At 43.6% G+C, this 22,321-nt stretch overlaps 1 long non-coding RNA gene across 1 annotated transcript in view; it reads left to right on the top strand.

Moving 5' to 3' along the window:
• Nucleotides 1–19,832, top strand: part of LOC106587006 (uncharacterized) — a 35,481-nt gene extending 15,649 nt beyond the window's left edge. Inside the window, exons 2-4 of the long non-coding RNA XR_001324340.3 lie at nt 6,889–7,000; nt 7,269–7,716; nt 19,551–19,832. This is a non-coding gene — a long non-coding RNA (uncharacterized LOC106587006). The remainder of the gene's footprint in view (nt 1–6,888; nt 7,001–7,268; nt 7,717–19,550) is intronic.
• The last annotated feature ends 2,489 nt before the right edge of the window (nt 19,833–22,321 follow it).

The following is a 22,321-nucleotide window of genomic DNA, read 5'->3' as shown; positions in this document are numbered from 1 at the left end:
TTTAGAAAGCCTTTCAGTCATTTCAAGCGCTATTGCCCCACTTATGTTGAATATTTTCATAGTACTGTATTTCTAGTATGTACTTGAGCTTGTGTCCTCAAATGTGAATAAACCTCAGAAATGTATAACTATTTTTATCATCAAGGTGAGTTCCATACCTTTCTACAACCTATACAGCATTACCAGTTATTATTTATGGCCATCTCATAAAATGTTGTTTGGGTATGCCTATTTAGGCAGAAATCTACATGTTTCCCTATTGTTTAAGAGGTTTTAAAGGAGCATTATGAAGTTGACTTACCTTGTGACATTGTCAAAATCAAAATATGCTCTCCCTGTGCTCAAGCAGATGGGTTGTTGTTGCCATAGACATACCCTGAACGTGAAAGCTGATCTAGCCATCCACAATGCATTACAGAAACAAATCGAAAGCCATAATAAGAATGCTTGCAAACAAACTACAGGACTCCAGAGATTAAAGGAGACATCAGTGAGAGTGAAAGGATTGTATTGATTGGCATGAGCCAACACTGAATTATTGTTACCCTGGGGTTGATGTAGGAGGCTGAAGCTGTGTGGTTCTGTGTTGAAATGGAAAGAGGGACTAAACATAAGGCAGCTTGTGGCAAAGGTTTAAGGACCTCTCCCACCCCCTGTTCTCCTCTGTGGTTTTGTCATCTCTATTTTGGAACTGGTCAATAATTGACTCCAGACGACCTTCTTGTCCACTCCATATTGGAGTCGGTTGAGTGAAAGGGAAGAATGTGAAGAGGATGCTGCAAGGAGTTTAAAATGGCAGAACAGATGTAGCTCTGACTCGCTCTGTGAAAATGGAACAGAATCTCTTGAGAATTAGTTTTGGATACTGAAGCCATACAGTATGGAATAAGTACTGCTGAATACACAACAGTCAGGCACAGATGCTACAATGAGCTAGTAAGATACTCTATTTCAATAATTTAATCAGAAACGTAAAAACTAACAATCCAACATATTCATCACCATAAGTGGTTCTTATCTCAAATCAAATCACAATTTATTTGTCACATGCTTTGTAAACAGCAGGTGTAGACTAACAGTGAAATGCTTACTTAAGGCCCTTCCCAACAATGCAGAGAGAAATAAAGATAAATAACAGAAAAATATTAACACAAGGAATAAATACACAATGAGTAACAATAACTTGGCTATATACACACGAGGTACCAGTACAGAGTCAATGAGGGTGTGAGGTAATTCAGGTAGATGTACTACATGGCCAAAAGTACTCATCGAACATCTCATTCCAAAATCATGTGCATTAATATGGAGTTGGTCCCCCCCCCCCCCCCCCTCCCCTTGTTTCTAAAACAAGCTCCACTTTTCTGGGAAGGCTTTCCAATAGATGTTGGAACATTGATGCGGGGAATTGCTTCCAGTCAGCCACAAGAGCATTAGTGCGGTCGGGCACTGATATTGGGCAATTAGACCAGGCTCGCAGTCGGCATTACAATTAATCCCAAAGGTGTTTGATGTGGTTGAGGTCAGGGCTCTGTGCAGGCCAGTCAAGTTCTTTCACACCGATCTCGACAAACCATTTCTGTATGGACCTCGCATTGTGCACAGGGCCATTGTCATGCTGAAACAGGAAAGGGCTTCCCCAAACTGTTGCCATAAAGTTGGAAGCACAGAATCGTCCAGAATGTCATTGTATGCTGTAGCGTTAAGATTTCCCTTCACTGGAAGCACAGGAGGCTGGTGGCACCTTAATTGGGGAGGACGGGCTCATAATAATTGCATGGAATAAATGGAATGGTATTGGACACATGGAAATCATGTGTTTGATACCATTCTATTCCAGCCATTGTTATGAGCCGTCCTCTCCTCAGCAGCCTCCTGTGACTGGAACTAAGGGGCCTGAACCATGAAACACCATGAACCATGAAAAACAGCCCCAGACCATTATTCCTCCTCCACCAATCTTTACCGTTGGGACTATGCATTCGGGCAGGTAACATTCGCCTGGCATCTGCCAATCCCAGATTCATCTGTCATCGGTGAAGTTCGATTAATCACTCCAGAGAACGCGTTTCCACTGCTCCAGACTCCAATGGTGGCGAGCTTCACACCACTCCAGCCAAAGCTTGGCATTGCACATGATGATCTTAGGCTTGTGTGTGGCTGCTTGGCCATGGAAACCCGTTTCATGAAGCTCCCAATGAACAGTTATTGTGCTGATGTTGCTTCCAGAGGCAGTTTGGAACTCGGTAGTGAGTATTGCAACCAAGGACAGACAAGTTTTACGAGCTACCCACTTCAGCGGTCTCATTCTGTGAGCTTGTGTGGCCTACCACTTTGCGGCGCCGTTGTTGCTCCTAGAAGTTTTCACTTCACAATTACAGCACTTACAGTTGACAGGGGCAGCACTAGCAGGACAAAAATTTGACGAAGTGACTTGTTGGCAAGGTGGCATCCTATGAAGGTGCCACGTTGAAAGTCACAGTACGGGCCATTCTACTGCCAATGTTTGTCTACGGAGATTGTATGGCTGTGTGCTCGATTTAATACACCTGTCAGCAACGCCTGTGGCTGAAGAACCGAATCCACTAATTTGAAGGGGTGTCCACACACTTTTGTCCATATAGTGTATTTTTATTATTGATCCCCATTAGCTGCTGTCAAGGCAGCAGCTACTCTTCCTGGGGTCCGGCAGAATTAAGGCAGTTATACAATTTTAAAAACATTACAATACATTCATTACAGGCCCATACTCCGCTACCACATATCTACAACACAAAATACGTGTGTGTGTGTGTGTATAGTGCGTATGTTATCGTGTGTGTGTAAGCATGTGTCTGTGCCTATGTTTGTGTTACTTCACAGTTCCTGCTGTTCCATAAGGTATAGTTTTACCTGCTTTTTAAATCTGATTCTACTGCTTGCATCACTTACCTGATGTGGAATAGACTTCCATGTAGTCGTGGCTCTATGTAGTACTGTGCACCTCCCATAGTCTGTTCTGGACTTGGGGACTGTGAAGAGACCTCTGGTGGCATGTCTTGTGGGGTATGCATGGGTGTCCGAGCTGTGTGCTAGTATTTTAAACAGACAGCTCGGTACCTTCAGCTTGTCAACACCTCTTACGAAAACGAGTAATGATGATGTCAATCGCTCTTCCTCGTTGAGCCATGAGAGATTGACATGCATGTCATTAATGTTAGCTCTTAATGTTAGCTCTCTGAGCCAACTGCAATTTTCACAAGTCCCTCTTTGTGGCACCTTACCACACTACTGAACAGTAGTTCAGGTGCAACAAAACCAGGGCCTGTAGGACCTGCCTTGTTGATAGTCTTGTTAAGAATGCAGAGCAGCGCTTTATGGACAGACTTCTCCCCATCTTAGCTACTGTTGTATGTACATATAGGTAGGGATAAAGTGACTAGGAAACATGATAGATAACAAACAGTAGCAGCATATGTGATGAGTCAAAACAACGCAAAAAACGGTCAATGCAGATGGTCCGGGTAGCTACTGGTTAACTATTTAACTAACTATATAGCCGTCTTATGGCTTGAGGGTAGAAGCTGTTCAGGGTCCTGTTGGTTCCAGACTTTCGACATCGGTACCACTTGCCATGCGGTAGCAGAGAGAACATTCTATGTCTTCGGTGGCTGGAGTCTGACAATTTTTAGGACCTTCCTCTGACACCGCCTGGTATAGAGTTCCCTGCCATCCAGGACCTCGGCCCCACTGATGTACTGGGCTAGTGATGTACCTTCTGTAGCGCCTTGCGGTCAGATCCCAAGCAGTTGCCATACCAAGGGAAGTGTGAAATGCAATAGAGATTGCATGATCTTTTGGGGCGGTATGTGAATTGGAGTGGGTCCAGGGTGTTTGGGATGACGGTGTTGATGTGAGCCAGGACCAGCTTTCATGGCTACATGCGTGAATGCCAAGGGGCGATAGGCTTTCTTGGGCACAGGGACTATGGTGGTCTGCTTGAAACACGTTGGTTACAGAGCGAGATCACAGCTGATTCTGGAACAGCTGGTTCTCTCATGCATGGTTCAGTGTTGCTTGCCTCGACGCGAGCATGGAACGCTTGCTTCACTGGGCAGCTTGCGGCTAGGTTTCTCTTTGTAATCTGTGATAGTTTGCAAGCCCTGTGTATTTTTTATTGTAGGCAAATGTGAAGTCATGCACATAGAAACAGAACATTTTGTATGAAAAAAAATTTGAATTCAAATGAAAGCCTTAAGTTTGTTTGCATCCAATCTGGAACTTTCTTTGGTTTTTACTCTCGGTTCTTGAGGACACTTTTTTTTTTCCCGGTCCTTCAAGTCATCTTTTCTTTCCACCGAGTCTTGGTACTCTTTTGACGTGGAGGCGGGGATAGGGGGGAAGGGTGTGTTTTTAATTTAACCTTTATTTAACTAGGCAAGTCAGTTAAGAACAAATTCTTATTTACAATGACGGCCTACGCCGGCCAAACCCAGACGACGCTGGGCCAATTGTGCGCCGCCCTATGGGACTCCCAATCACGGCCGGTTGTGATACAACCTGGATTTGAACCAGGCTGTCTGTAGTGACGCCTCAAGCACTGCGATTGCTGCGCCACTCGGAGGCCCAATAAATGTCATGGCGATCTGCTTCCGGTGAACTATTTCCAGTTTTTTGCCATTGGTCGCCCATAATAGTATTAGCTCGCAATTTCTCTCTGGTCCTTCTATTTGTTGTGTGTGTGTGTGTGTGTGTGTGTGTGTGTGTGTGTGTGTGTGTGACGGTGCCTTCGGAAAGTAGGCACTGTAATACAGATTTACATAAGTAATCAGAGCCTTTGCTATGAGACTCGAAATTCAGCTCCGTTGCCTCCTGTTTCCATTGATCATCCTTGATGTTTCTACAACTTGATTGGAGTCCACCTGTGGTAAATTCAATTGGTTGGACATGTTTTGGAAAGGCATACACCTGTCTATATAAGGTCCCACAGTTGACAGTGCATGTCAGAGCAAAAACCCAAAACCATGAGGTCGAAGGAATTGTCTGTAGACCTTCGAGACAGGATTGTGTCGAGGCACAGATCTGGGGAAGGGTATTCTTAAATGGAAGAAGTTCAGGACCACCAAGACTCTTCTTAGCGCTGGCCGTCTGGCCAAACTGAGCAATCGGGGGAGAAGGGCCTTGGTCAGGGAGGTGACCAAGACCCAATGGTCACTCTGACAGAGCTCTAGAGTTCCTTGTGGAGATGGTTGTCCATCTGGAAGGTTCTCCCATCTCTGCAGCACTCCACCAAGCAGGCCTTTATGGTAGAGTGGCCAGATGCCACTCCTCAGTAAAAGGCACATGACAGCCCGCTTGGAGTTTGGCAAAAGGCACCTTTAAACTCTGACCATGAGAAACAAGATTCTCTGGTCTGATGAAACCAAGATTGAACTCTTTGGCCTCAATGCAAAGTGTCAAGTCTGGATGAAACCTGTCACCATCCCTACGGTGAAGCATGGTGGTGGCAGCATCATGCTGTGGGGATGTTTTTCAGCAGCAGGAACTGGGAGACTAGTCAGGTTCGATGACCGTAGCAAAGTACAGAGAGATGCTTGATGAAAACCTACTCCAGAGTGCTCAGGACCTCAGACTGGGGCGACGGTTCACATTTCAACAGGAGAACGACCCTAAGCACACAGCCAAGAAAATACAGGAGTGGCTTCGGGACAAGTCTCTAAACCTTGGGTGGCCCAGCCTTGAACCCGATCTAACATCTCTGGAGAGACCTGAAAATAGCTGTGCAGCAACGCTCCCCATCCAACCTGGCAGCACTTGAGAGGATCTGCAGAGAATTGGAGAAACTCCCCTAATACAGGTGTGCCAAGCTTGTCACATCATACCCAAGAAGACTCAAGGCTGTAATCGCTGCCAAAGGTGTTTCAACAAATCACTGAGTAAAGGGTCTGACTCCTTATGTAAATGTGATATTTCAGTTTTTTGTTGTTGAATAAATTAGCCAAAATGTCCTTGTTTTTGTTTTGCCATTATGGGGTATTTTTGTAGATTGAAGAAAAAAAGTATTTACTCAATTTTAGAATAAGGCTGTAATGTAACAAAATGTGGAAAAAGTCAAAGGGTCTGAATAGTTTCCAAATGCACTGTATGTCTCAAGTGCTTTTTTTGTTTGTAATAGTCGTGTAAGTGGAATACTATAGCTAGTGTGAGTATGGTGTGTTTCTTCAAATGTAGTATTTTCTAATTCAAGTGCTAGCTAGCTGTTGGAACATATCGACATCACCATAAAGAGGATCAAGACGTGTACCATGAAGAAAAGAAGTCAGAGAAGAGAGGTTAGCTGTTCTGAACATTGCTGTGCAGCTCATCTGCAAAATTCAATGAAGAGCTGCCAATGAAGAGCTACGAAAGAAGCGTGCGAAACAACTTCAACATCGGGAATAGCTGTAAGGTCTGTGGCTGAAGATGTAGTTGAGCCAACTCCAGGAGGGCTGTGTTGTCTGAGGATGGGGGCAGTGCCACTTCTTTTCCAATGGAACAATTATGTTCTTCCCCCAAGGCCTATTGTTTGGGAGAGGAGAGAGAGACCGAGCACCGACCATGCAGAGGATGGTGGAGATTAAATTGATGATGCGATGAACTGTGCCCAGGACCACGACTACTGTGCAGTACCTGAGCCAACAGCAGTTGATAGCTAGGCTTAGGAGAGACCTGGAAGAGGTGACTGTCAGATGTTGTATTGGTCTGCAACAGTTTGTGGGATCAGATAAGGACATATGATTCTACACTAGGTAGGTTGATGACTCTAAACCAGCACAACTTGTATTGTATGTTATCAATAGGTAGGTAATGATGAAAGTTATGATTTTGCTGAGTCCTTATCAGTCTGCTTTTGTTTCATTCTTCCAACAGATTTCCCAGTTATGACCATCTTGTCTTTTTGGAGACTGATTTGAATCAGCAACTGCCAAGTTTGTGCAGGTCACTCAAGCAGCATGAGGTCACTCTTCCATCCAAGTACACTGTAAGATTGTTATAATTTTCATGTTGTGAATTGGTTGAAATGTGTTATTATCATTAATTATTTTCTTGAGAATGTGATGTTAAATTAAATACACAATACAATGTTAAATTAAGTACATGACGCATCCACAGTCAACCTCCTGAAAACATTATTATGCTGCAGACTATAAAATGGATGTGCAGGCCCTATAAAACAAACAGTTGTGATAAAAATGTACAGCAATGACACTGAACTAATCAATTGCATATATATAACCTGCGTTCTACAGAGACAGGCGCTTGTTGCAGCCAGTGGATGAGCTTTGCCTCTTCCTGACACTGGATCTCAGAGACCTGGGCCAACACTTTCTCATCCATCCCTCTGCAGTCAGTAGGATCATCATCACCTGGGCCAACTTCCTATACACACTGCTTGGAGCAGTGACCATCTGTATGACACAAGAGGAAATGAAGGCCAATCTACCGGAGGAATTTAAAAGCTACCCAGACACGCAGGTCATTGTTGACTGCTCCGAGCTTAGGTGTCAGAAATCGTCCTTTCTTCTGCTGTAGAGTGAGATGTTCTACAACTACAAATCCCACTGCACAATTAGGGCATTATTGGGAATAGCTCCTCATGGACCGATCACGGTTGTGTCCTCACTGTATGCAGGCTCCATCCTCATCGATGACCTTGGGTGATTCGGAGGGGGAAGAACAAGTTCTAAGAACAAGGAGGTATGAGATGCAAACTCGTGCGGTTGGTGTGATGCCCCCGTTGTGAAATCAGTTGTTTGCTTCAGCGTTGAGAGAAAAGGTGCAAAATCCGACTACTCATCGTTTATATTGATGCTGATGAATTTGTGATATTTGATATCGAAATGCCGTTTTTATACTTTAACTTCTCTAGGGTAGGGGGCAGTATTTTGACGTCCGGATAAAAGGCGTGCCCAAATTAAACTGCCTGCTACTCAGGCTCAGAAGGTAGGATATGCATATTATTAGTAGATTCGGATAGAAAACACTCTGAAGTTTCTAAAACTGTTTGAATGATGTCTGTGAGTATAACAGAACTCATATGGCAGGCTAAAACCTGAGAAAAATCCAACCAGGAAGTGGGAAATCTGAGGGTTGTAGTTTTTTTTCAAGTGATTGCCTATTGCCTATACAGTAACTTAGGGTTCATTTTGCACTTCCTAAGGTTTCCACTAGATGGCCACAGTCTTTAGAACGTTGTTTCAGGCTTTTACTGTAAATATTTAGCCAACGAGAGGGCCTGGAGTCCGATGAGTGAGGAAATGACGAGCTCAGAGGTGCGCTGACGTGAGTGTGAGCTGTGTTCCTTTTCTTTTCTGAAGACATTGCAATTGTCCGGTTGGAATATTACTGAAGATTTATGTTAAAAACATCCTAAAGATTGATGCTATACATCGTTTGACATATTTCTACGAACGTAAATATAACTTTTTTTGACTTTTCGTCGTGACATTTTTGCGCGCTTCCTGCATTTGGAGTAGTGGACTGAACGCGTGAACAAAAAGGAGGTATTTGGACATAAATGATGGACTTTATCGAGCAAAACATACATGTATTGTGAAACATAAAGTCCTAAGAGTGCCATCTGATGAAGATCATCAAAGGTTAGTGATTCTTTTTAGCTGTATTTCTGTTTTTTGTGACGCCACTCCTTGCTTGGAAAATGGCTGTGGTTTTTCTTGTCAAGATGATGTGGTAACATAATCTAATGCTATGCTTTCGCCGTAAAGCCTTTTTGAAATCGGACAATGTGGTTGGATTAACGAGAATCTTATCTTTAAAATGGGATATAATAGTTGTATGTTTAAGAAATTTGAATTATGAGATTTTTGTTGTTTTGAATTTGGCGCCCTGCTATTTCACTGGCTGTTGAATAGTGTGTCCCGCAGGTGGGACGGTCACGTCCCACATACCCAAGAGAGGTTAATTACTAGTGATATTGACATGCTATTTTGAACCTTGATTATCAGTTGATTACCATTTTAAATACATTTAAATATTACCAAATAAATATGCCAGCTTAGGTTTTCTTATTTTAAGTTTCCTTCCAGTCTCATTAATCCTACTAGAGCAAACCTATCCTGATTACGAGTATCTTAGACCAGTTGCACGTAGTTTCAGGCAAGAGTATTTTAGTAATTGTGCATTGAAGTGACATTTCTATTCCAAACACACACATAGATACTGTTACAATAAATATATTTTATATATTTACACTACCGTTCAACAACACATTGAACTATAACTTAGGTGTTCTCGAGTTTATAGAAATCTAACAATGGTGGATGCACCGGCAGCACGGTGAAAGACTGTATGGGCTCTAGCCAGCCATTCCCCTTAGGCCTCTGACTGTACCCAATGACTGTTGTAATTTTATAATTCTAAATATAATTCATACAAATACAAATGTGTCTCTTACATCTAGACTAGAATCACCTTGTAAACAAATCAATCATCAACAAGAAATGTGTTAAATTAAATTTAAGGGCTTCACACATTGTGGGGCTGCGGCTCGGCTACCCTAGTCAAAATATTCTATAGGATTAGTGATTTTTTTTTTCCCAATAGAATCCTATAGGATTTTGTGTCACTTCTATCATAATCCTATTGGAAATCAAATGTCATCTGAATGGATCCTATACTTTGTTACTTGAAGGAGTTTGTCACTCCAATCAGAATCCTATAATTTTTTTCTTAATTGAACCTAATAAATTATAGTTCAACTTCCACCGCGCTTGTGCATTATCATAATTCAAAAGTGCACCACTAAAAATCCCTGCATTAGCATGTTTCTGTTAGCCAAACATCCTGACAAAATACAACATAATATTAGTGGCCTGTTAATGTGCCTGGACCTTGTAGACTAAACTGCAGAGAAAAATCCCATCACTGATCCAAATGGTTGCCCAATCAGATAGGTTAGATGCAAGTATTTCTAAATGAATACCAGGATGCATTCAAAACGCCAGGCTTTTGAGCAGCTATTCAAATGACAGGTTATTCACTGCAGTTTACAGCCTAGACTAGTTTTGTACGCTCTTGAAAACAATAATAACATTCTTCATTACATTGTATTGTTGTAGCCTAGGTAGGATACATTTCTTGTCCCTAAAACAACTTAAGCATTTGGTAGCTTTTCCAGATGCATGCCTGGGAGGGAGTGACTCAGCCTTGGGCGCGCACATATGATTTCATTATCTGATAAAAAAAATATATATATTTTGCTGTGTAAATTGACTGGATGTATTCTCTGCAGTATTAAGCATAACATTGAGCTTATGGATTATGGTCTAATATCCAAACGCTTCTACTGACAGTAGCCTATAGGCTACAGCTCAAGCCTGTCTGTCTTTGTTCTGTTGCAACAAACTCGCAGGAGCTAAATAACAAACCTAACAATTCTCCCCCTCCCAAAGTCTATGTATGGAAGGTAGTATCAAAGTCCTGAAAACGCCCAGTGCGTGCACGAGCCCTGACAAGTCTGGGCTCAGGGGCAGCCAGAGCTGGCTGTTGTTCGGGAGGCTGAGCAGGTGGCATGGCAACAGGACTGTCCTGCCTGACCACATTCGATGTGTTCACGGGAGCAGGGACCCTGCATAGACAGCTGGAATGCCACTGAGATCCACCTGCCAGTTGAAATGTCACTGGGCCCAGTTGACGGCTGACCTGAACGTGATCAGTTTGCTGGCCCGATGAGGTCGACGGACTCCGACCCAGTCAGACACCTCGATGGCTGGCGGCTGAGCTCTCTGCTTCATATCATGCTGATGCTTCCTCACTGAAGATCCACGAAGTCTGGTGATGGGCAGCACAAGCTCACGCCCCAACATGAGTTAGGCGGGGAAGACTCCCGTAGTGAAGTCCATTTTTTAGGAAACGATTTTAAATCACCACCCCCCCCCCCCCCCCCCCCCCCCCGTTCGCCTGCATGTGATGGAAAGCGGTATGGATGTGGTTGACACCTTTGGCTGCGAGGTAAGAGAGGAAGTGGTTCGATAGGAACTGGGCACCATTGTCCATGGTAATGGCCTGAAGCAGGCCCCAGCGAGCGAAGAACTGATCCAGAAAGTTGACTATGGTCTCCGCTGTGACTTTTCCCATTGGACTGTCTTCGGGCCATTTAGAGTGAAGGTCAAACAGCACAATGAGAAACCTTTGATGGTGTGGGACGTTGTGTAGCTCTCCACAGACGTTGAGTGCTCCCAATATTTGTGTCATTCTCAAAACTTTTGGCCACGACTGTACATACCACCACAAGCCGATGCTGGCACTTAGACCGCACTCAATGAGCTGTATACGGCCATAAGCAAACAGGAAAACGCTCATCCAGAGGCGGCGATCCTAGTGGCCGAGGACTTTAATGCCCGGAAACTCGTCCTTTTTAACTAGTTTCTACCAGCATGTTAAATTTGAAACCAGAGGAGGAAAAAAAACTCTAGACCACCTTTACTCCACACAGAGATGCGTACAAAGCTCTCCCTCGCCCTCCATTTGGCAAATCTGACCATAAGTCTATCCTCCTGGAAAAACTAAAGCAGGAAGCACCGGTGACTCGGTCAATAAGGAAGTGGTCAGATGAAGCAGATGCTAAGCTACAGGACTGTTTTGCTAGCACAGACTGAAATATGTTCCGAGATTCTTCCGATGGCTTTGAGGAGTACACAACATCAGTTACTGGCTTCATCAATAAGTGCATCGATGGCGTCATCCCCACAGTGACCGTACATACATACATACATACAGTGGGGGAAAAAAGTATTTGATCCCCTGCTGATTTTGTACGTTTGCCCACTTACAAAGAAAAGATCAGTCTATAATTTTAATAGTAGGTTTGCATTTTAATGAGGGAAATAAGTATTTGACCCCTCTGCAAAACGTGACTTAGTACTTGGAGGCAAAACCCTTGTTGGCAATCAGAGGTCAGACGTTTCTTGTAGTTTCTTTGCACACATCTCAGGAGGGATTTTGTCCCACTCCTCTTTGCAGATCTTCAACAAGTCATTAAGGTTTCGAGGCTGACGTTTGGCAACTCGAACCTTCAGCTCCCTCCACAGATTTTCTATGAGATTAAAGTCTGGTGACTGGCTAGGCCACTCCAGGACCTTAATGTGCTTCTTCTTGAGCCACTCCTTTGTTGCCTTGGCCGTGTGTTTTGGGTCATTGTCATGCTGGAATACCCATCCACGATCTATTTTCAATGCCCTGGCTGAGGGAAGGAGGTTCTCACCCAAGATTTGACGGTACATGGCCCTGTCCATCATCACTTTGATGCGGTGAAGTTGTCCTGTCCCCTTAGCAGAAAAACACCCCAAAGCATAATGTTTCCACCTCCATGTTTGACGGTGGAGATGGTGTTCTTGGGGTCATAGGCAGCATTCCTCCTCCTCCAAACACGGCGAGTTGAGTTGATGTCAAAGAGCTCCATTTTGGTCTCATCTGACCACAACACTTTCACCAGTTGTTCTCTGAGTCATTCAGATGTTCATTGGCAGACTTCAGACGGGCATGTATATGTATTCTTGAGCAGGGGAACCTTGCGGGCGCTGCAGGATTTCAGTCCTTCACGGCGTAGTGTGTTTCCAATTGTTTTCTTGGTGACTATGGTCCCAGCTGCCTTGAGATCATTGACAAGATCCTCCCGTGTAGTTCTGGGCTGATTCCTCACCGTTCTCATGATCATTGCAACCCCACGAGGTAAGATCTTGCATGGAGCCCCAGGCCGAGGGATATTGACAGTTCTTTTGTGTTTCTTCCATTTGCGAATAGTCACACAATGTTGTCACCTTCTCACCAAGCTGCTTGGGCGATGGTCTTGTAGCCCATTCCAGCCTTGTGTAGGTCTACAATCTTGTCCCTGACATCCTTGGAGAGCTCTTTGGTCTTGGCCATGGTGGAGAATTTGGAATCTGATTGATTGCTTCTGTGGACAGGTGTCTTTTTTACAGGTAGCAAGCTGCAGTTAGGAGCACTCCCTTTAAGAGTGTGCTCCTAATCTCAGCTCCTTACCTATATAAAAGACACCTGGCAGCCAGAAATCTTTCTGATTGAGAGGGGATCAAATACTTATTTCCCTCATTAAAATGCAAATCAATTCATAACATTTCTGACATGCATTATTCTGGATATTGTTGTTGTTATTCTGTCTCTCACTGGTCAAATAAACCTACCATTAAAATTATAGACTGATCCTTTCTTTGTCAGTGGGCAAATGTACAAAATCAGCAGGGGATCAAATACTTTTTTCCCCCACTGTACCCCAACCAGAAGCCATGGATTACAGGCAACATCCACACTGAGCTAAAGGGTAGAGCTGCCGCTTTCAAGGAGCGGGACTCTAACCCGGAAGCTTATAAGAAGTCCCACTATGCCCTCCGACGAACCATAAAACAGGCAAAGCGTCAATACAGGACTAAGATTGAATTGTACTACACCGGCTCGTCGGATGTGGCAGGGCTTGCAAACCATTACAGACTACAAAGGAAAGTACAGCCGCGAGCTGCCCAGTGACACGAGCCTACCAGACAAGCTAAAATACTTCTATGCTCGCTTCGAGGCAAGTAACACTGAAGCATGCATGAGAGCATCAGATGTTCTAGATGACTGTGTGATCACGCACTCCGTAGCCGATGTGAGTAAGACCTTTAAACAGGTCAACATTCACAAGCCGCAGGGCCAGACGGATTACCAGGACGTGTACTCCGAGCATGCGCTGACCAACTGGCAAGTGTCTTTACTGACCCGTAGCACTCACATCTGTAGCCATGAAGTGCTTTGAAAGGCTGGTCATGGCTCACATCAACACCATTATCCCAGAAACCCTAGACCCACTCCAATTGGCCCTGTGGCTCCAGGACAACAACCTCTCCCTCAACGTGACCAAGACAAAGGAGATTGCGGACTACAGGAAAAGGAGGACTGAGCACTACCCCGTTCTCATCGACGGGGCTGCAGTGCAGCAGGTCGGGGCTGCAGTGGAGCAGGTTGAGAACTTCAATTTCCTTGGTGTCCACATCACCAACAAACTATCATGGTTCAAACACACTAAGACAATTGTGAAGAGGTTACGACAAAGCCTATTCCCCCTCGAGACTAAAAAGATTTGGCATGGGTCCTCAGATCCTCAAAAGGTTCTACAGCTGCACCATCGATAGCATCCTGACTGGTTGCATCACTGCCTGGTATGGCAACTGCTCGGCCTCCGACCACGAGGAGGGTAATGCGAACGGCCCAGTACATCACTGGGACCAAGCTTCCCACCATCCAGGACCTCTATACCACGTGGTGTCAGAGGAAGGCCCCAAAAATGTCAAAGATGCCAGCCACCCTAGTCATAGACTGTTCTCTGCTACCACATGGCAAGCAGCACCGGAGCGCCAAGTCCAGGTCCAAAAGGCTTTAACAGCTTCTACCCCAAGCCATAAAACTCCTGAACAGCTAATCAAAGGGCTACCCAGACCCCTCTTTTACGCTGCTCCTACTCTGTTTATTATCTATGCATGGTCACTTTAACTCTACATACATGTACACTACCGTTCAAAAGTTTTGGGTCACTTAGAAATGTCTTTGTTTTTGGAAGAAAAGCACACTTTTTTTGGTCCCTTAAAATAACATCAAATTGATCTAAATACAGTGTTGACATTAATGTTGTAAATGAGCATCCTGTAGCTGGAAACGACAGATTTTTTTTATTTTAACGGAATATCTACATAGACCTACAGAGGCCCATTATCAGCAACCATTACTCCTGTGTTCCAATGGCACGTTGTGTTAGCTAATCCAAGTTTATCGTTTTAAAAGGCTAATTGATCATTAGAAAACCCTTTTGCAATTATGTTAGCACAGCTGAAAACTGTTCTGATTGATGAAGCAATACAACTGGCCTTCTTTAGACTAGTTGAGTATCTGGAGCATCAGCATTTGTGGGTTTGATTTACATGCTCAAAATTGCCAGAAACAAAGACCTTTCTTTTGAAACTCGTCAGTCTATTGTTGTTCTGAGAAATGAAGGCTATTCCATGTGAGAAATTGCCAAGAAACTGAAGATCTCGTACAACGTTGTGTACTACTCCCTTCACAGAAAAATGCAAACTGGCTCTAACCAGAATAGAAAGAGGAGCGGGAGGCCCCGGTGCACAACTGAGCAAGAGGACAAGTACATTAGAGTGTCTAGTTTGAGAAACAGACACCTCACAAGTCCTCAACTGGCAGCTTCATTAAATAGTACCCGCAAAACACCAGTCTCAACGTCAACAGTGAAGAGGCGACTCCGGGATGCTGGCCTTCTAGGCAGAGTTCCTCCGTCCAGTGTCTGTGTTCTTTTGCCCATCTTAATCTTTTATTTTATTGGCCAGTCTGAGATTTGGCTTTTTCTTTGCAACCCTGGCTAGAAGGCCAGCATCCCGGAGTCGCTTCTTCACTGTTGACGTTGAGACTGGTGTTGTGCGGCTTCTGTTTAATGAAGCTGCCAGTTGACTTGAGGCATCTGTTTCTCAAACTAGACACTCTAATGTACTGGGCCGTGTGTGTGTATGCTCGTCGGAGGTTGTAGAGGGATTTCCTATAAGCCTTTGGATCAGCTCTGGCCTTTAGCTCAGTATGGATGTTGACATGGCTTCTAGTTGGGATATGTACGTAAGGTCACTTTGGGGATGATGTGGTCAATGCACTTATTAACTTCTATGAGCTACGTGGGACGTTTGCGTCCCACCCGCGGTACACACTATCAACAGCCAGTGAAATATCAGGGCGGCAAATTCAAAACAACAAAATCTCATGATTCAAATTTCTCAAACATACAACTATTTTACACCATTTTAAAGATGCACTTCTCCTTAATCCAACCACATTGTTCGATTTCAAAAAGGCTTTACGGCGAAAGCATAAAGTTAGATTATGTTAGGACAGAGCGTCAACAAGAAAAACCACACAACCATTTTCCAAGCAGGAGAGGCGTCACAAAAACCAGAAATACAGCTAAAATTAACCACTAACCTTTGACGATCTTCATCAGATGACACTCTTAGGACTCAATGTTACACAATACATGTATGTTTTGTTCGATAAAGTTCATATTTATATAAAAAAAAAAACATTTTACATTGGTGTGTGATGTTCAGAAAATATTTTGCCTCAAACTTCCGGTGAATGAGCACAACAATTTACAAAAATACTTATCATAAACGTTGATAAAATATTAAACTGTTATTCAAAGAATTATAGATAAACATCTCCTTAATGCAACCGCTGTGACAGATTTCAAAAAAGCTTCAGCACACTTTGCAATAATCTGAGTACAGCACTCAGCAATAACAGATACCTGCCATTTTGGAGTCATCTAAAATCATAAATAGCATTATAAATATTCACGTACCTTTGATCTTCATCAGAATGCACTTCCAGGAATCCCAGGTCCACAACAAATGTTGTTTTGTTCGATAAAGTCCATAATTTATGTCCAAATACCTCCTTGTTGTTTTACGCGTTCAGTAAGCTACTCCAAATGTAGGAAGCGCGATGAAAATTTAACGACGAAAAGTCAAAAAAATTATATTTACGTTCGTAGAAACATGTCAAACGTTGTATAGCATCAATCTTTAGGGCATTTTTAACATAAAACTTCAATAATATTCCAACCGGACGATTCCAATGTCTTGAAAAACGTTATGGAACACAGCTACCTCATCACGTGACTGCGCGCCACTGAACTCATGTCATTTTCTGAGTCACCCAACTTCCCGGCCGCCTTGTTCGCTCTCTGTTCACTGCAAAAGCCTGAAACAAGGTTCTAAAGACTGTTGACATCTAGTGGAAGCCTTAGGAAGTGCAAAATGAACCCTAAGTCACTGTGTGTTAGATAGGCAATGACTTAAAGACTACAAGCATCAGATTTCCCACTTCCTGGTTGGATTTTTCTCAGGTTTTGCCTGCCATATGAGTTCTGTTACACTCAGACTTCATTCAAACAGTTTTAGAAACTTCAGAGTGTGTTCTATACCTTAAGTTTGAAATGGATGATCAATGTGGTAAACTTCTGCCATCGGATGAATCCCGGAACATATTCAAGTCTGTGCTAGCGAAACCGTCTTGTAGCTTAACATCCGCATCATGGGATGGGACATGGGGTTGCACAGGTGACATGCTGGTAGAAATTGGGTAAAATAGATTTCGGTTTCCCTGCAGTAAAATCACTGGCCTCTAGCCTCTCTGGGGTATGTGGGACGCCACCTGCGGGACACACTCGCCAACAGCCAGTGAAATAGCAGGGCGCCAAATTCAAAACAACAAAAATCTCATAATTCAAATTTCTCAAACATACAACTATTATATTCCATTTTTTAAAGATACACTTCTCGTTAATCCAACCACACTGTCCGATTTCAAAAAGGCTTTACGGCGAAAGCATAACATTAGATTATGTTAGGACAGCACCTAGACAAGAAAAACCACACAGCCATTTTCCAAGCAAGGAGAGGTGTCACAAAAACCAGAAATACAGCTAAAAGTAATCACTAACCTTTGATCTTCATCAGATGGCACTCATAGGACTTCATGTTACACAATACATGTATGTTTTGCTCGATAAAGTTCATATTTATATTTAAAAAAAAATAATAATTACATTGGCGTGTAATGTTCAGAAATGTTTTGCCTCCCAAAACTCCGGTGAATGAGCACATCAATTTACAGAAATACTCATCATAAACGTTGATAAAATATACAACTGTTATTCAAAGAATTATAGATACACCTCTCCTTAATGCAACCGCTGTGTCAGATTTCAAAAAAGCTTTACAGTGAAAGCAAACTTTGCAATAATCTGAGTACAGCGCTCAGACATCAAAACAAGCCATATCGATACCCGCCATTTTGGAGTCGACAGAAGTCACAAATAACATTATAAATATTCACTTACCTTTGATCTTCATCGGAATGCACTCCCAGGAATCCCAGTTCCAGAATTAAAGTTTGTTTTGTTCGATAAAGTCCATCTTTATGTCCCAATACCTCCATTTTGTTCGCGCTTTCAGTTGAGTAATCCAAATGCACTGTGCTCGCACAGTAAATTCAGACAAAGTCAAAAATGTTATATTACAGTTTGTAGAAACATGTCAAACGATGTATAGAATCAATCTTTAGGATGTTTTATCATAAATCTTCCATAATATTCCAACCGGACGATTCCTTTGTCTTCAGAAATGAAAATGAACACACCTAACTCCCACGGGAGTGCGCGCGATTGAGCTCATGTCATTTTCTCAGTCATCTGACTCCATATGCTCTTATTCTCACCCCAGTCACAGTAGAAGCATGAAACAACATTCTAAAGACTGTTGACATCTAGTGGAAGCCTTAGGAAGTGCAAAATGACCCCACAGACACTGTGTATTAGATGGGCAATCACTTGAAAAACTACAAACCTCAGATTTCCACACTTCCTGGCTGGATTTTTTTCTCAGGTTTTTGCCTGCCATATGAGTTCTGTTATCACAAACATAATTCAAACAGTTTTAGAAACTTCAGAGTGTTTTATATCCAGATCTAATAATAATATGCATATCCTTCCTTCTGGGCCTGAGTAGCAGGCAGTTTACTACGGGCACGCTTTTCATCCGGACGTCAAAATACTGCCCCCTACCCAAGAGAGACTAGGAGCACAGCCTCTGGGTGAGCATTTTCGTGCTCGTTGAGTGCTGTCTTAGTGCCAGCATTGTTTTGAGCATAAAAAAATATAGATGGAAAAACTGTCTTGGTCTACAGTTTATCATGAGAACCTTGAGCTGTTTTTAACAGAGACACACCCCTCCCCCCTAACTTTACCCGACAGTGCCGTACGGTCTTGAGAATGCATAGAAAAATCAGCAAGATGTATATTGCCCTTGTTCAGCCATGACTCCGAGACACATAGGATATTACAGTTCTTCAGGTATCATTGATAGGATAGTCTCAAACGGAGCTCGTCCAGTTTGTTCTCCAGTGATTGTACTTTGCCAATAGAACAGAGGTTAGAGGCAGATTATTTATTCGTCAGGGTGCTCGCACGTTGGCGTCTCTTACGCTGTCTTCTCCTCTTCTGAGTCTCTGGGATTAGGGACTGGTCCGGGGTTAGCATTATGTCTTGCGCCGCTGACTCATTGAAGTAGAAATCTTTATCCAAATTGAGGTTAGTGATCGCTGTTCTGATGTCCAGAAGCTCTTTTCTGTCATTGGAAATGATGGCGGAAATGTTATGTACAACAAAAAGTTAAGATCAGTGCAAAAAATAAAATAGCAGACGTGGTCAGGAGCCCGTAAAACGGCTGCTATCCATTTCAGCGCCATTTTAGTTGACAACCTGGCTATAACTATGGGGGATGTCTTTCTCTCTCTCTGTGAACTTCTCTCTGTGGGAGTGAGGACCCAGGACCCAGATGCTAAACGGACTTGTATCCTTACATATCCCTTGCTTACAATCACATCATGAGTAACCTGCTTAATTTCTTACAAATAACTTAGCAAAGGTCTGACGTATATGCATTTTCCATCACCCTGTGCATCAGATTACACCGGACACAGCGATCCTAGATGTCTCAGGAACTTCTCACAATTCAACTTTGAACTGGCTCATACTGCTGTTACCACACTGTGTACCGGACAGAGATCAAAAGAAAAGGTATCAGTTTCATATTAACCAACGTTTGTAAGCACGCATGTATACATAATTGAGGATGCCTGTATAAACGCAAGACTGATGAGACTTTGTACTAGCCTTTTGCATTATGATGTGACTGCGTGTAGGCCTACCCCAAGTACTCTATATTAAAGCTGACGCTTCAACCGCTTCCAGACTCAAGTTTCTTTTATATTTACAGAGTCAACATGCATTTGAATATTTCTGTCTTCTGTAATCAAGTCATGGACACCTGCTTTCCTTATGAGAAGCAACTCAAATGAGCAGTGTCCTGCATGCTCTCATGAGATGACATGGGCTATCATGAGACCAAGAAATTGATTAGTGTTTAAAAGCATCCACGTGATAATTCCTGTTTTTTGTTTTTCTGGATAGGCTATCTTCTCAGGTTTTTGTGAACATTCCAAGGGGTGGCTAGCTCCAGTTGATAAACAGCACAGATGGACCGTGTTTATAGTCAGAGATGAGGCTGTAGGTGTTTGGGGGTGCTGGAAGAACACCCCTGCCCCTGGCTTGGTTGGACACATCTAGGTAATGGAATAACTAAGGTTGGGGTCCTCTGCTATCAAGGCGCATAATCTGCTTCTTCTGGATCGGAACCCCAGTAAGCCTGCCTGCTGCAGCCACCCATGCTAGCTCTTATCAGGGCCTCTGACTGTCTTCATTACCAACGATCATATTGCTCACCTGGTCACCCAGGTGGGACAGAGTTCAAGTTTCTCTTTTCCCACGGCCCTAAACGCTCATTTCCACTGTGTAGTCATCATTACCTGGTCTTCCTGTTCTGAACCTCCTTCCCTCCTGCAAATGCACACCATGACGACATCATGGTGGTAGGCCTGATCATCGACGGTGAGGAGACAGCCTATAGGGAGGAGGCCAGAGACCTGGCAGTGTGGTGTCAGGACATCAACCTCTCCCTCAACATCAGCAAGACAAAGGAGCTGATCGTGGGCTACAGGAAATGGAGGCTCAGCACGCCCCCATTCACATCGATGGAGCTGTAGTGGAGTGGGCCAAGAGCTTCAAGTTCCTCGGTGTCCACATCACTAAGGATCTATCACGGTCCACACACACCAACATAGTTGTGAAGAGGGTACAACAATGCCTCTTCCCTCAGGAGGCTGAAAATATTTGGCATGGATCCTCAGATCCACAAAGTTCTACAGCTGCACAATTGAGAACATCTATACTGGCTGCATCAACGCTTGGTATGGCAACTGCTTGGCATCCGACCGCAAGGTGCTACAGAGGGTAGTGTGTACAGCCCAGTACATTATTGGGGCCAAGCTCCCTGCCATCCAGGTCCTCTATACCAGGCGTTGTCAGAGGAAGGCCCTAAAAATTGTCAAAAACCCCAGCCACCCAAGTCATAGACTGTTCTCTCAAGTGGTATCGATGCACCAAGTCTGGAACCAACAGGACCCTGAACAGCTTCTACCCCCAAGCCATAAGACTGCTAAAGAGTTAGTCCGGCTACCTATTGGTTATCTGCATTGACCCTTTTTGCACTAACTTTTTTGACTCATCACATTCGCTGCTGCTACTTGTTTTATTATATTTTCTGATGCTTAGTCACTTTATTCCTAGTTATACAGTGCCTTCTAGAGTATTCAGACCCCTTGACCTTTTCCACATTTTGTTACGTTGCAGCCTTCATCTAAAATGGATTGAATAAAACATGTCCTTAGCAATCTACACACAATACCCCATAATGACAAAGCAAAATCAGGTTTTTAGACATTTTTGCAAATGTAAATAAAATGAAATACCTTATTTACATAAGTATTCTGACCCTTTGCAATGAGACTCAAAATTTAGCTAAGGTGCATCCTGTTTCCATTGATCATCCTTGAGATGTTTCTACAACTTGAATGTAATTCACCTGTGGTAAATTCAATTGATTGAACATGATTTGGAAAGGCATACACCTGTCTATGTAAGGTCCCACAGTTGACAGTCTACGTCAGAGCAAAGCCAAGCCATGAGGTCGAAGGAATTGTCTGAGTTTCGAGAAAGGATTGTGTTGAGGCACAGATCTGGGGAAGGGTACCAAAAAATGGCTGCCGCATTGAAGGTCCCCAAGAAAATTGTGGCCTCCATGATTCTTAAATAGAGGAAGTTTGGAACCACCAATTCTCTTCCTGAGCTGGCCAAACTGAGCAATCGGGGGAGAAGAGCCTTGGTCAGGGAGGTGACCAAGAACCCGATGGTCACTCTGATAGAGCTCAAAAGTTCCTCTGTGGAGATGGGAGAACCTTCCAGAAGTACAACCATCTCTGCAGCACTCCACCAAGCAGGCCTTTATGGTAGAGTGGCCAGATGGAAGCCACTCCTCAGTAAAAGGCACACGATAGCCCGCTTGGAGTTTGCCAAAAGGCACCTAAAGGTCTCTCAGACCATGAGAAACAAGATTCTCTGGTCTGATGAAACCAACATTTAACTCTTTGGCCTCAATGCCAAGCGTCAAGTCTGGAGGAATCCTGGCACCATCCCTACTGTGAAGCATGGTGGTGGCAGCAGCATCATACTGTGGGGATTTTTTCAGCAGCAGGGACTGGGAGACTAGTCAGGTTCAAGGCAAAGATGAACAGAACAAAGTACAGAGATCCTTGATGAAAACCTGCTCCAGAGCACTCA

Source organism: Salmo salar, chromosome 26 (genome assembly GCF_965601325.2).
Source record: "Salmo salar chromosome 26, fSalSal1, whole genome shotgun sequence".
Lineage (NCBI taxonomy): Eukaryota > Metazoa > Chordata > Actinopteri > Salmoniformes > Salmonidae > Salmo > Salmo salar.
The sequence above is the reverse complement of the archived record's forward strand: the minus strand, read 5'-3'. Positions and strand labels throughout refer to the sequence as shown.